At 37.4% G+C, this 14,326-nt stretch overlaps 1 protein-coding gene and 1 long non-coding RNA gene across 6 annotated transcripts in view; one reads left to right on the top strand and one right to left on the bottom strand.

Annotated features, from left to right (window-relative positions):
- The window catches only part of LOC147835935 (uncharacterized), a 379,840-nt gene that overhangs the window by 291,469 nt on the left and 74,045 nt on the right, over positions 1 to 14,326 (top strand). The window contains exon 4 of the long non-coding RNA XR_015495462.2: positions 13,616 to 13,685. This is a non-coding gene — a long non-coding RNA (uncharacterized LOC147835935). The remainder of the gene's footprint in view (positions 1 to 13,615; positions 13,686 to 14,326) is intronic.
- Positions 1 to 14,326, bottom strand: part of ntrk3b (neurotrophic tyrosine kinase, receptor, type 3b) — a 296,050-nt gene that overhangs the window by 250,076 nt on the left and 31,648 nt on the right. The gene's annotated exons all lie outside the window — the stretch shown is intronic.

The raw sequence follows: 14,326 nt of genomic DNA, 5'->3' as shown, positions 1-14,326 counted from the left end.
CATTACGATTGCATTTTTATGATGTGGCTAAACCTCAGGAAGTGAACGAAAAACCAAAGTAGACCGTTCTACCTACTATCCATTAGAAGCTGAAACTTTACAGCCATCGTATAATGTACGATTTCCTATATATACTAGTATGGGATGCTGAAATGAAATGCTGATGGCTTGATTCCTCCTCTTACCAACAAACAAAAAAACAACAACATACCATTCAGAAACATCTTGCAAGAGTCGCATTTGCATGGGTTCAGCTGTGTCCTCTTTATTTCCTGTCTGATTCAGGCTCAAACTGATACGACCTCACTGATATTATATACAGTCTATGGCAAGCCGTTTTAGCAATTTAACCTTTGTTTTGACTATCCATGAATATAGTACGGCAAGAGGGGTATTTAATGCTAATTGCTTGCCATAACAGTCTGACAGACAGCATGCAAGAGAGGCATGACGTTTCCCGGTGACCTGAAGCCGATTCACCAGTCGCACGACATTAGGTTTGCTGACTAATCAGAGCCCTTTGAGGGCGGTCCTGAAAGGAGGAACCAGAAAATATGATGGTCGTTTCCATGTTAGCTTAGTAGCGGTGCAAAATAACGTGATTTTTTACAAATAAATCACGCACACGCATTGTTTTGCACCCCATAAACACAATCAAACCTTCAAAAAAACATTGTGGACCACCCCTTTAAGGTAGCAGTTGGGTTTAGGTATTGGGGATTATGGATGCAGATTAAGATCATGTTCTAATATTCAGCCAATATCTTAATAGCCACTAGTTAATAGTAAGAATTGGCCTGTATACTAAAATGTTCGTGTCAAAGCTACTGTATGTTACACGTAGTATGAATGTGGGTAGTATGAATGCTATTCAGACATATTACTTCCAACGTGCTCTTATTTACTGCGCTGAGTATATGACCAGATGTGTAGCTTTACATGCATTGTTTTTTTTTTTTTTTACATGCTAGATAGTACAAGGAAGGGTGCGATTTCAGACACAGCGAAGGTGTTACAATTACCCCCGCTCTCCTCTCAAATGTCACAGAAACACTATTATCAGCTCGCGAATCTGCTGGAAAACATGCTTGCATTTAAATTCAGCTATCGGCAGGGCAGGCGGCACTGCCTGGATTTCCTATTCCACAGGCTTCTTATCTGCCAGCTAAAACAAACACAATCTGGACAGAAGTGAGAGATGTTCCAAGCAGGAGAAATCACAGATGTGCTGCTGACAGAGCCCGACCAAACACACGAAAGCAAACAGGAGCACACGCTTCACACACATACACACACGCGCGCACGCTCAGAGAGTCCAGCACAGTACATCAGGCAGATTTAATGTTTCTGTTTACAGCGGTGGAGAGAGTGACACTTTACAAATGAGTCGCACTGCAGTTAATGCAATACAGCAGAGGCCCTGCTGCTTTACTGCCCACTGCTTTTATACGGCGTCTTCAGGTCACTAATTTCCCCAAAGAGCTTTCATTGAGGATGAGCTACACAAACCTGCTACTGAACGATACCAAAAAAAAAAAAACAGCGATCAGCACAATCTATCTTTATCCTTTACTCGTAAAAAAAATAAAGATTACTTATCCATTTTCTTTCATGCATGCATGGCATTGAGGTATCATTTTTGTTTCCCTAAAAAAACTTTCAGATGTTATAAGAACCATTTGGTCACACATTATTTGAAACTTTAATGGTTGCACTTTAGTTCAGGTCACAATTCATGCTAATAACTACTGGCTTATTAACTACCTGTTATTAAAGGGCACCCATGGTGAAAAATCTACTTTTTTAAGCTGTTTGGACATACGTGTAGGTGTATAGACCATCATATTACATTTACATTTACATTTAGTCATTTAGCAGACGCTTTTATCCAAAGCGACTTACAAATGAGGCCAAGGAAGCAATTTACACAACTAAGAGCAACAATGAATAAGTGCTGTGGGCAAGTTTTAGGTCTGTAAAGTCTAAGAAGGAAAGTATTCGTAGTATTAGTATTTTTTATTTTTTATTTTATTTATTTATTATTATTATTTATTATTATTATTATTATTATTATTATTATTATTATTTTTTTTTTTTTTTTTTTGGGTACAGTTAGTGTGATATTCAGAGAGGCAATTACTGATTAGGAAGTGAAGTGGAGACTAAATAGTTGAGTTTTTAGTCGTTTCTTGAAAATAGCAAGTGACTCTGCTGTTCTGATGCTATTAGGGAGTTCATTCCACCAACTGGGCAGATTGAGCGTGAGCGTGAGCGAAAGTGATTTCTTCCCTCTGGGATGGAACCACGAGGCGACGTTTATTCACAGAATGCAAGTTTCTGGAGGGCACATAGATCTGCAGAAGTGAGAGCAGATAAGAAGGAGCAAGGCCAGAAGTCACTTTGTAGGCAAACATCAGAGCTTTGAATTTGATGCGAGCAGCAACTGGCAGCCAGTGCAAACGGACTAGCAGCGGAGTGACATGTGCTCGTTTAGGTTCATTGAAGACAACTCGTGCTGCTGCATTCTGGAGCAGTTGAAGAGGCTTGACAGAGTTAGCTGGAAGCCCAGCTAGTACGGAGTTGCAGTAATCCAGTTTGGAGAGAACAAGAGCTTGAACAAGGAGTTGAGCTGCATGTTCAGATAAGAAGGGTCGGATCTTTCTGATGTTATAGAGTGCGAATCTGCACGATCGAGCAGTTCTAGAAATGTGGTCAGAGAAGTTTAGTTGGTCATCAATCATTACACCAAGGCTTTTCACCATTTTGGATGCAGTAATGGTTGCCCCATCCATCTGGATTGAAAAGTTATGATGTAGAGTCTGGTTGGCAAAAACTACAAGCATTTCCGTTTTTGCGAGGTTCAGCTGAAGATGATGATCTTTCATTCAGTGTGAAATATCCAACAGGCAGGCTGAGATGCGAGCTGGAACCGAGGGATCATCAGGATGAAAAGAGAGGTATAGCTGGGTATCATCAGCATATTAGGGTGATATAAACACACCCAGTCCCTTTATTTTCAATTTAACAACATAAAAACGGTAAAATTGGAGCAGTGTTAAGATCGACTGCAATTTGATGTAGGACCAATATTGATTGACAGGCATGCATTCTTATATCCTCAGTTTGTTGTTTCAAGTTCGCCATTTTCAGCATGTGAGTCAAAGTGTTGTCACCAAAAAAACACCCTTGCTCCGTTTTTGGATGCAAGGCTCATTGGGCCCAACACAATATCAACATTCACCACATGATCGCTCTCGTCGGCTCCATTGTTTGTAACTTTAGGTGGGTTTGCAAACGTGTACTTTTCATTGCGTCTTCCTTAAACTTCAGCCGTTTGCATTTCCCACGATCACAGAAGCTCCCTGTCATCTTAAGTAGCTGCAGCTCGAAAGTGTGAGCCCGTTGCCTCACATAGGTGTCCCTCCATTGGAAATAACAAACTTGCCTTAAGCAGGTCGCACACCAAAAGCACCGCTCTGCGACATGCAGCACCATGCATTTCAGAATTCTAAACATAGGTTTCTCTCAGGGTACACACAACGGCGCCGCAAGTCAGCAGCTGTCCACGGCGCCCAGCCACGACTCAGGACACTGTTCATGCTTCTGCTGTGCCACAGAGCGCCATCTGAATATTTTTATTTTAAATAACATGCGAATTTGCGCGTCTGTTGTACCGTGTAGCCTCAGTCAAAGTTAATTCAGTGTGCATGGTTATTAGGTGTACACTAGGACAGAGGTTCTCAAAGTGGGGGTAGGGACCCCCCGAGGGGTCGCAGGACAGTGAAGGGCGGTCGCCTGGTGATTTTCCAAAATCAATTAATTTTTATTAAACCTTAAGACTTACTGTATTTTATCAATAATCATGAGAAAAAATAGTCATTTATAGTTACTATTAACTATGTAGTTACTATAGTAGCTTATAGTTACTAGTTCTATTGGATTGCGACTTCTCGGGTAATTACATTATACTAAAGCAACAGCAATACTGTCAGATGCAGCAGATTTTGTAACACCAGGTTAATCTTTCTAGCCCATTTACAGCACTGACATACATTAAAAAAAAACAAAGAATAGACTTGGGTCTATTGGTGTGTGTGCGTCATTGCATACAAGGTTTCTGTATTTATAACCACCACCTCAGAGAATATTGGGGGTCACGAGTCACTGGCATTCTCATTTTGGGGGTCGCGGGCTGAAAAGTTTGGGAACCCCTGCACTAGGACACAGGGAAATTTTCGCCCTGGTTTTTATCTTCATCAACCTGATAATGTAGATGTTGGACTGAAGCAGCTAATATTCATTTACAATGACGAAGGGTAGAGGGTTGCTGAAAAACTACTGAGAGATTTGAGCTGCTGTCTGGGCTTTCACTGTCTTTCTACACCTCCCTTTCTTCATGTGTTCAATACTTTTTCCTTGAACAAAAGAACCATTTGGTCACCATCACCTATTGTAACTTCATAAAATTTGATGACAGACATGCAAAGTTTGGTTCTAAAATCTTCACTTCAAATTCAATTGGTAAAATTGGTCTTGACATACAGTACATGCAGTTGAAGTCAGAATTATTAGCCCCCCTTTATTTTTTATTTTCTTTTTCAAATTTTCCCCAAATGTTTAACAGAGCAAGGAAATTTTCACAGTATCTCTGATAATATTTTTTTTTCTTCTGGAGAAAGTCTTGTTTTATTTCGGCTTGAATAAAAGCAGTTTTAAAATTTTTATGAACTATTTTAAGGTCAAAATTATTAGCCTCTAAAGATATTTTTTTTTTTCGATAGTCTACAGAACAAACCATTGTTATACAATAACTTGCCTAATTACCCTAACCTGCCTACTTAACCTAATTAGCCTAGTTTAGCCTTTAAATGTCACTAAGCTGTATAGACGTGTCTTGAAAAATATCTAGTAAAACATTACTGTCATCATGGCAAAGATAAAATAAATCAGTTAAAAGAATAGAGTTATTAAAACTGTTATGTTTAGAAATGTGCTGAAAAAATCTCTCTGTTAAACAGAAATTGAGGAAAAAATAAATGCGGGCTAATAATTCAGGAGGGCTAATAATTCTGAAACAAACACTGAAATGTCATTATATTTAACACGTTCATTAATTTATCGTCACTTTCCAGATCCAAAGAATAGTTTTTATAGCCTATAAATATGGTTAATTTTTAACTAACATTAATAGTTTCAAACAACATTAGTGCCCATATACCTCATTTGTACCACTAAACAAACTGATCTCTTTAGATGAGTGATTTGCATAATATGCAAATCATTAATACTAACTAATTAAAGCACCAAAAGCAACAAAGATTTGATCATTAATCAGACACTGATTGCTGCATGCAAAGAACTTATAAAAATACTTGTTTTTATATGCATTCGAAAAATGCGTTCAATAGTAAATATGAACTCCCAATACTGAAACAAACTAAAAGAAGCCTTTGTTCATTAATCCAAGTGATCAGACATCAAGACTGCATGGTGTTATTGTGACCCAGATGCATCGGAGCAGTCATGTTTATACAGATGCACAACCTAAACCGAATGAATCATTCAAATGCCATTCAGCCTTGCACCCGTTTCATTTCAGCATGTGATGAAAAGCCTCTCTCTGGCTGCGTGCAACTTCATGACGCTTTTCTCCATAATCTCTTCATTGTTCTCAGCAACCATGCCTGCCCTTGATTAATGACTTTGTTTGAATGATCCACGGCACAAGTACATGGAGCTCAGTGGAAGAACGTTTAATGAAAACAGCTCGTCTCAGGTGTGCTTTCCTTTCATTGATCGACACATTTCAGAGCCAAAACCTTAAAAACATCATCATTTATCATCCCTGTTGGGGTCTGTCCCTTTAAGAGAGAGAGATAGAGGGAGACTGCATAGAACTAATAAACTGTTTTAATGTATAGCAAGGGATTTATGGTTGTTATTTTTTCTATTATATGTAAAACGTATTTGTTTCCAGTGTCTTGAGCATGTTTATTTTTTGTTTGTATAATTTTTCTGAAGATATATTTACTTTATTTAGATGTTTAAGTAACGCAGAGAGCTCACACAGAAAAAAAATTATAATAGTAATAAAAATAATGATAGCTGTAAGTTAACAACACAATTTAAATAATAATGATACAAATACGCATATAATAATCTAATAAATAAATAAATGACTTGGTGGCACAGTGGGTAGCACGTTTTCCCCACAGCAAGAAGGTCGCTGGTTCGAGCCCCAGCTGGGTCAGTTGGTGTTTCAGTTTGGAGATTGCATGTTCTCCCCGCGTTCACGTGGGTTTCCTCTGGGTGCTCTAGTTTCCTCCACAAGTCCAAAGACATGCGGTACAGGTGAATTGGGTAGACCCATTTAGGGTAGAACATTTTTGACCATTTACAGTTGTCTGTAGTGTATGTAAGTGTGTCGGGATGTTTCCCAGTGATGGGTTGCAGCTGAAAGGGCATCTGCTGCGTAAAACTAATGCTGGATAAGTTGGCGCTTCATTCCGCTGTGGCAAACCCTGAATAAATAAGGGACTAATTCAAAAAGATAATTATTTATTTATTTATTTATTTATTTATTTATTTATTTATTTATTTATTGATTGATTGATTGATTGATTGATTGATTGATTGAATAAATAATTGATTAATTATTCATTAATAAATAAATGAATTAATGAAAGATTTCCCAGTACTGGGTTGCAGCTGGAAAGGCATCCGCTGTGTAAAACATTTGCTGAATAAGTTGGTGGTTCATTCTGCTGCGGCAACCCCTCATAAATAAAGAGACTAAGCCGAAGGAAAATGAATTAAGGAATGAATGAATGAATAAAAAATAAAAAAATAATTTCCCAGTACTGGGTTGCAGCTGGAAGGGCATCTGCTGTGTAAAACATTTGCTGGAGAAGTTGGCGGTTCATTCCACTGTGGCAACCCCTGATGGATAAAGGGACTAAGCTGAAGGAAAATAAAAGAATAAACAAATAACTAAAAAAATAAATAAGACGCATGCATCAGTGACATTTCCAACACAATTATCTTAATTATGTGTTTATAGTTTGGAATTATGTGTTTTGGATGTGTTTGGAACTCCATTGCTTTTCTGCTTAATTTTTATCATAAAATACATCCCCATTCGTTACTTTTTTTTTGTTTTTACAGAGGGTAAACACACCCTTCATACCGTTTTACAAATAAATCCACTGGAAACATTTTGTTTTACGAGCATCCACTTCTAGATTCAGCCTGCTAGCATCACTAGCAATCTAAAGCTGGCATTTCTGTGTGAAGTTTGCATAGGTTGCATTGGTGTTTGCATGGGCTACCTCCGGGTGTTCCAGTTTGTCCCACAAGTTGAAAGACGTGATATAGGTGAATTGGGTAAGCTGAATTATCCATAGTGTATGTGTGTAAATGAGAGTGTATAGGGGTTTCCCAGTGATGGGTTGCAGCTGGAAGGGCATCTGCTGCATAAAATATATGCCCAATTAGTTAGTGGTTCATTCCGCTGTGGCAACCCGATGAATAAAGGGACTAAGAAATATTATAAATAAAACAAATATTGTCATGTTGCTTTAACTAATTCTTACAAGTTAAAGAGGTTTCAACTCTTTTGTAGGTTCTTCAAAGTTTAACTTAATATTTTAGTCTGTTTGATCGTAAGTTCAAATGACTAGAAACGTTAATTTAATTTAGCTAAAAAAGTTAAGGCAGCAATTATTTTTACAGTGCATATGCTTCATGTGTACCCCAACATAAAAAAAAAATGCAATTTACAGTTGAAGTCAAAATTATTCACTGTCCTGTGATGTTTTTTTCTTTTCCAAATATTTCCAAAATGATGATTAACAGAGCAAGGAAATTTCACAGTATTTCCTACAACATTTTTTTTCTTCTGGAGAAAGTCTTGTTTATTTTATTTCAGCTAGAATTAAATGTTTAAAACCATTTTAAGGTCAATATTATTAGCTCCCTTAAGCAATATTTTTTGATTGTCTACAGAATAAACCATTGTAATACAATGACTTGCCTAATTAACCTAGTTAAGCCTTTAAATATCTTAATAAATTTCTAGTAAAATATTATTTATTGGCATCATGGCAAAGATAAAATAACCCTAACAGGGATGATAAATGATAATTTTTTTAGGGTTTTAGCTGTAAAAGAAACAAATTATTCTTTCAGTTTACAAGAAATGAGTTATTAAAACTATTATGCTTAGAAATACATAAAAAAAAAACTCGTCTTTATGTTAAACGAAGTTTCACAAACTAATTTCGAGAGGAGCACGTGATATGATTGACTGCAGCTGGCCACTCATCACCCATTGGCTAGCCAATCGGATTGATCCAAATCTCACTATAAGTAACCTAGTTAAGATCTACTCCCTTATCTTCGTTTTCCGAAGAAACCCCCCATCCACCCCTTCTCCTCCTTTCCTCTTTTGCCGAGGGGAGCTCTCGAGGACACCTGACCTCGTACTCCCCTCACATGCTTTATGGACCTGGCGGGAGCCCTAGGCTCAACTATCTCCGACCTCAGGGTTCTCTCCCGGGACAGCATGCCAAACCTGCTAACTTGCTAACAAGTTGTCAAACAGTATCTAAGTGTGAACTCTTGAAACAGATTTTCCAGAGATGGGTTGCGGCTGTAAGGGCATGCGCTGTGTAAAAACGTGCTGGATAAGTTGGCGGTTTATTGCGCTGTGGCGACCCTGGATTAATAAAGGCACTAAGACGAAAACAAAATGAATGAATGTTAAACAGAAATTGGGTAAAGGATATACAGGGGGGGCTAATAATTCAGGAGAGCTACAATAATAATTCTGATTAGAAACAATGCATATCAACCACGTTTCAATGCAGCAGCTTTATATTGCGAGTTCTACACAAAGGATGTAAAGGAAGGAACCAAACCCCTTGGTAATGTTATCTTTATCAATTTATTCGAATCCAAGAATAAATACAAAACAGATGATGAGCGCTATTAGCAATTAAACAGATGAAATGATCTCAAACAGCAGACATATTTTGTTTTTTTACAAAGCTACGATGCGTTTCAGCATGACTGCTTGAGTCAGTAAACATACTCTTTTTCTATCCACTGACTCTTTACTGGCGTTCCTTCAACGCCCACACAGCATCTGAATAAATGTAATTACTCCGAGACAGGTGTACAACATGCCTAATTTCCAATGGATCCAGTCGATGAAATTACAGCTGGCCTCCATCTGTTGCTGATTTCAGGTTTCAATCCGGGATTTACATTTCCAGTGTATAAATACAACACGCCTCACCTTTAGCGCTAACGAGCTATGAATCATTGGAAGGTGCCGCGACGCTGATTTGCATTTTAAATGGTGGAAATATATGTGGCGTTTCTGTGAGGCAGCACTTCGGCGGTTTGCTAGCATTTGTTACGTGGCACTTAGAGTATGCTGGGTATTTTTCTAAATGAGTAACAGCTGTAATTACAAGCAGTTGCGCTTAGATTTTCCTGAAGAAAGCTTGAGTGGTGTTTGCCTGTCCCAAGATTTGAGCATTTGAAAGGAGATCAATTCAAATGTCATTTTCTAAATCATTTCCAACCGCTGAAATGCACTCACTGTGAAAAAATAAATAAATAAAAAAGCTGGGTTCCACACAATTCCTTCATGTTGTCCCAACACAAATCGAGAAAACATATTGATTTTTACAAATTTAAGTGGATTCAACATAAAACATTTAAGTTGTCCTTAAAAAGACCTTAAGAATTAGGTTGTTTAAACTAAAAATTCAGTAAGTATTTTGAACAAGTTGCAAGTGCTGGTTGCATTTTGTTGTAATTTGCATGAGAATTGCAGAATCTTATACATTAAAAGTGGAGGCTTCATTCATTAAAGTGCTAGGCTGGTTTTGCAAAGATAATGTAGCATCAAATACTGAACCTACACTTGTCACAGATCTGTTTCAATTTCCTTCTTCTAATCAACACACTCAAAGAATGACATTTGCTACTTGTTTAAATGAGTTGAAACAACACAATTCTTTTTTTTTTTTTTTTTTTGGTGGGGGACAACTTAATTGATTTATGTTCAATCTATTTAAATTTTACGGTGGCGGGGAAGTGCAAAACAACTTTACAAAGTCTGAAACACTTTTTCAAAGCTCGACAAATTTACATTACACGAGTCTACAACAATAAAAATCATGGTTTGACCAACTGCGATAAAATATATTAGAGCTATTCTGAGAAAATATCAGTGTGAGAGTATGTAGAAACATGTAAACGCAAGAACATGGAAACAATCAAAGCACGGCACATGTTGACTGATAAAGATATCAAAACCGACTCCATCCTGTAGACCTGAGTAACTCAGTTAGATAGGTCAGTTGATACTCATGCAGAACCTTTTGACTTGGGTAAGAATCCCGTTGATGACATGTCGATTTTTCATGTCGATTTTTCAGGCATTTGTCGGCGATTTCTCAAAACCTGTCGCCGAGTCAGGGCTAAAATTATGCAGTCTGAACTAGGCATTATTTTACAAGTAGCTCAAACTTGCTCATTGAGAAGCGGGAACTGGTGGATCCAACGTTAATCATAAAATAAAACAAAACAAAAATATCCTTCTGCGCACTCCTCTAGCTTCTTGGCCATGCCCGTATTCATCACCGTTACTAAGCTGACCAATCACAGAGCTTGCGCTACGTGACTCAGAAGTATAAGTCTGGCTTTAAAATACATCTTAATATATTGTATACAGTAACAGAACAACAACAAAATTACTTTACAAGACTTTACAAAATACAGCTTTGAAAGAAGCTTCCCACAAATGTGCTTATATCATACCCAAACAGACATGAGAACTAGATGGATATCTGTTTTGACTATTTCGGTCACTTCAGACTTCTGTAATGTGATATTCAGCTGTCTCAACAATTGGTCTGACATGTAAAATCTCACCTCTAGAACATACACAAGGCAATTAAACTGTCTCCCATAGCGGTGACCTTTCAAAATGTGCAAATGTCTCAGCCATATTTTCCCTATTCACTACATCCTTCAGAAACACCTCTCCACATTCTTAGAAAAACGTATATTTATGGAACTTATGACGAAAATAAAGTTTTGCGCATAAAAAAGGCTTTAATAAATTACAAAATACTTTCACTTTGGAGAAATAAGTGGCACTCCTGGCCTTTAAGCTAAACTGCACTTTAAGCAAAGCAAAAGTTAACCCTATAATGTTATGTCCAGGTCAAAAACAGTTGAATTCAAACTATTCAAACTACAGTATCAGCCCTTTTATCACAGTGTCAGAAATGGTTGGTTTAAGAATCTGGTCTGTCTAAACCCCGCCTTTCTAAAAGCCTGCTTTGCTCTGATTGGTTATTGTTGGCAGCTTATAACACATGTTCGAAAACAAATGCTATTGGCTGAATTTCTGCTCCAGGGGTGAATCTATAGCATTTTACCATGTCAATATGAGTGTGAGTCCTCATTCTTTGGAAGTACATGAATTAGCTTTCACTACATTTTCACTACATATACCTGTAACAGCATCTTTTTGATATGTTGACAAAGCAATCCAAACTCTTCTAGGCCTCAGCTACAACTACAGTGTTTGAGGCCAAATAAGATGTCATTTACAGCCAATGAACACCGCAGACTAGCATAATGCAAAGGTTTATGCATGAAATAAGACTGCATTTACTGACATATCTGGCAGGTCAGAATTTATTGTTTTGGAAGACAATTGTGCATGTAGATCTTTAAGTCTTTGAACCTTTTTTTCTACAAGAAAAATAGGCCTTCTAGACAGGGCCAAACAGAATCTGCAAACCATTTTTTGCTGTTTCAGTGCTAAATTTTATATAAAAAAATTAATTTGGATGATTTATGAGCTATATCACACAGGTAGCAGTGTGATATGGCTGTAAATTGGTGTTGGTTGGAGGCATTTATTGGCTTAAGGCTGCAGACAGAGTGCCTTAATGTCCCACCAGTGATGATATACGGCCATATCGCACTGCTATGAGTGTGATATTGCGTTTATACAACAGTTCAACAGCATAATCGGCATAATGAAATGCTGTGTTCACACCAACCGCAGTAGATAGAAGGAAGATTAAAAAACTGCATTGATTTGTTTGGAGCTAAATCCACTACATCTATTCTGAGGTGCACCCAGCTCTGCTTCAGACTGAGCCGAGCCCAGTTGGATGGTGAACACTAACAACAGGTGCTACATTATAATCACTCCCCTAGAAGAGAAAGCTCCTGATTGATTAACGCGGCGCAAATGTCTGCTCAAGTTCAGATTTTACAACTGGAGCGATTTGCACGATAAGCATGTTAATCTTGCGAAACGCTCAAATTGCACGATTCATTTGGGAGAATCATATTATTCGCGCGAATCACAAGCTTGGTGCTTCTTCCGCGTCTGGTGTGAACGCAGCAGAAGAGGAACTACTTTCTTCCACCATTCATTCTCATCTGCAGCTGTCCGTCAGCACAGCAGAAACTGTTGCTACTTTACTAACGTCACTTTAGAGCTAGTGTTTGAATGACTCTTTTGCATAATGTCTAAAGTGAAGACAAAACAGCTGATTTTGCTCACATTTTAAGATTATGAAATGCCATCAGTCTACAGAGATTTCCCAGTATTTCTCTGTTGCAATCAGGAGATCACAATAATTAACCCAAAGCAAAGCAAACACCAGATTACTACGGTATGAATACAGCACTAAAAAAGAGAGATCTACTTATAATGTCACTTACCAGTTTTATAATGATTTGATCAGCTTTAGTTTGAAATTTACACTGAGATTTCCTTCCCCTAGGATTTATTATGCAGTGTCTGTCGCCATCTTGTGGCAGGACATCAACTGTCTTTGCAGTGCTCAGTATGGCAGGCTGCGCTGAATCGCGCTGAATCTCAGAAATTATAAATATTTAAAATATATTATTTTAGTTGCAATCTAAACAGCTAAATTCTGGACTAAAAAAAGCCTCAAAAGTACATTATGTTGCCCATCAGCTGCAATATTTGTCAAACTATAGGGAGTTTATTGATTTGCTGTCACTCTATGTGAGCGGAGTAATACACCACAAGGGTGAAGAGGCTGTACGAATGTTGTTATTGCAGAATATCGCAAGGCAATTAACCAATCTGATTCGAGAACCAGACAGAACTGTTTTGTGTATATATACAATGTAAATCCAATTAGAATCAATCATTTGTTAAACAAAGACCGTCTCTCATATAATACAAATGCTAAAACACAGAAAATGTAAACATTTGTGTATCATACAATCATATTACTGAAATTATTAAAAAAACTGAATATATATATATATATATATATATATATATATATATATATATATATATATATAATATATATATATATTTACTTATATATATATATATATTTACTTATATATATATATATATATATATATATATATATATATATATATATATATATATATATATATATATATATATAAGTAAATAAATAAACTCAATGATAAGCTAAAAAAATATATGGAATTCTATGAATTTACAATCTTGTATGACTTAACAAAAAAAAAATATCATTTTTAATCCTATTTTGAAACTTTTTAGGGAGGAAAAATACTGACTGTGTCCCTTGGATGGAAAATGAAAGGTCATGCATATCTTGAATGGCATAAAGGTGAGTAAATGAAGACTTTTAATATTCTTTATTCCACAAGTGTTTTGAATTCCATTCCTAAAAACCTAGACTTTGACCAGCAATGAAGCAATTACACATTCTCAAAGGAGATTTCCTCCACATTAAGCAATTCCGATCCAAATTGCTGCCGGCATTTTATCGACGCTAATGCACGCAAGACTTTACCTTTCTCAAACAAGCCGTGTCTAGGCAGGCGTGCATTTAGGCCATGTATCAATATGCCTCAGATTAACTGTGCGCAATGCATCGCAGCTTCATGGTCCATGGCCAGAGCCAGCGGTCTAAATATAGGCACAACAAAACCCCTTCTGAGCTGTATCTACATTCCGCACATCTCTACCCTCCATCCACTCCTGAGCTTCAGCCAAAATGAAAATGAGCATAATTAGGTCCCATGTGGCAGAGAGCATTAGGCGGAGCAGCGGTAGTGGCACGGACACCAATATCTTCCTGGTGTTGGGACGCCAATGTCACTTTCTATGCCAAAGGCTGCAGAGAGCACTTGTTTGGAAAAGCTGCATGAGATGACTTCCTTAACACAGAATAGCAGGCGGTTCTGATTCCCTGCACTTATCTGGGTAAAACCGAGCCAGATTTCACTCACTGGCAGAGGAAACAAA

The sequence above is a fragment of the Danio rerio genome, chromosome 7, assembly GCF_052040795.2.
Source record: "Danio rerio strain M-AB ecotype USA chromosome 7, GRCz13ab, whole genome shotgun sequence".
NCBI classification, from domain to species: domain Eukaryota; kingdom Metazoa; phylum Chordata; class Actinopteri; order Cypriniformes; family Danionidae; genus Danio; species Danio rerio.
Note: the sequence above shows the minus strand (reverse complement) of the source record. Positions and strands in the feature narration are given on the sequence as shown.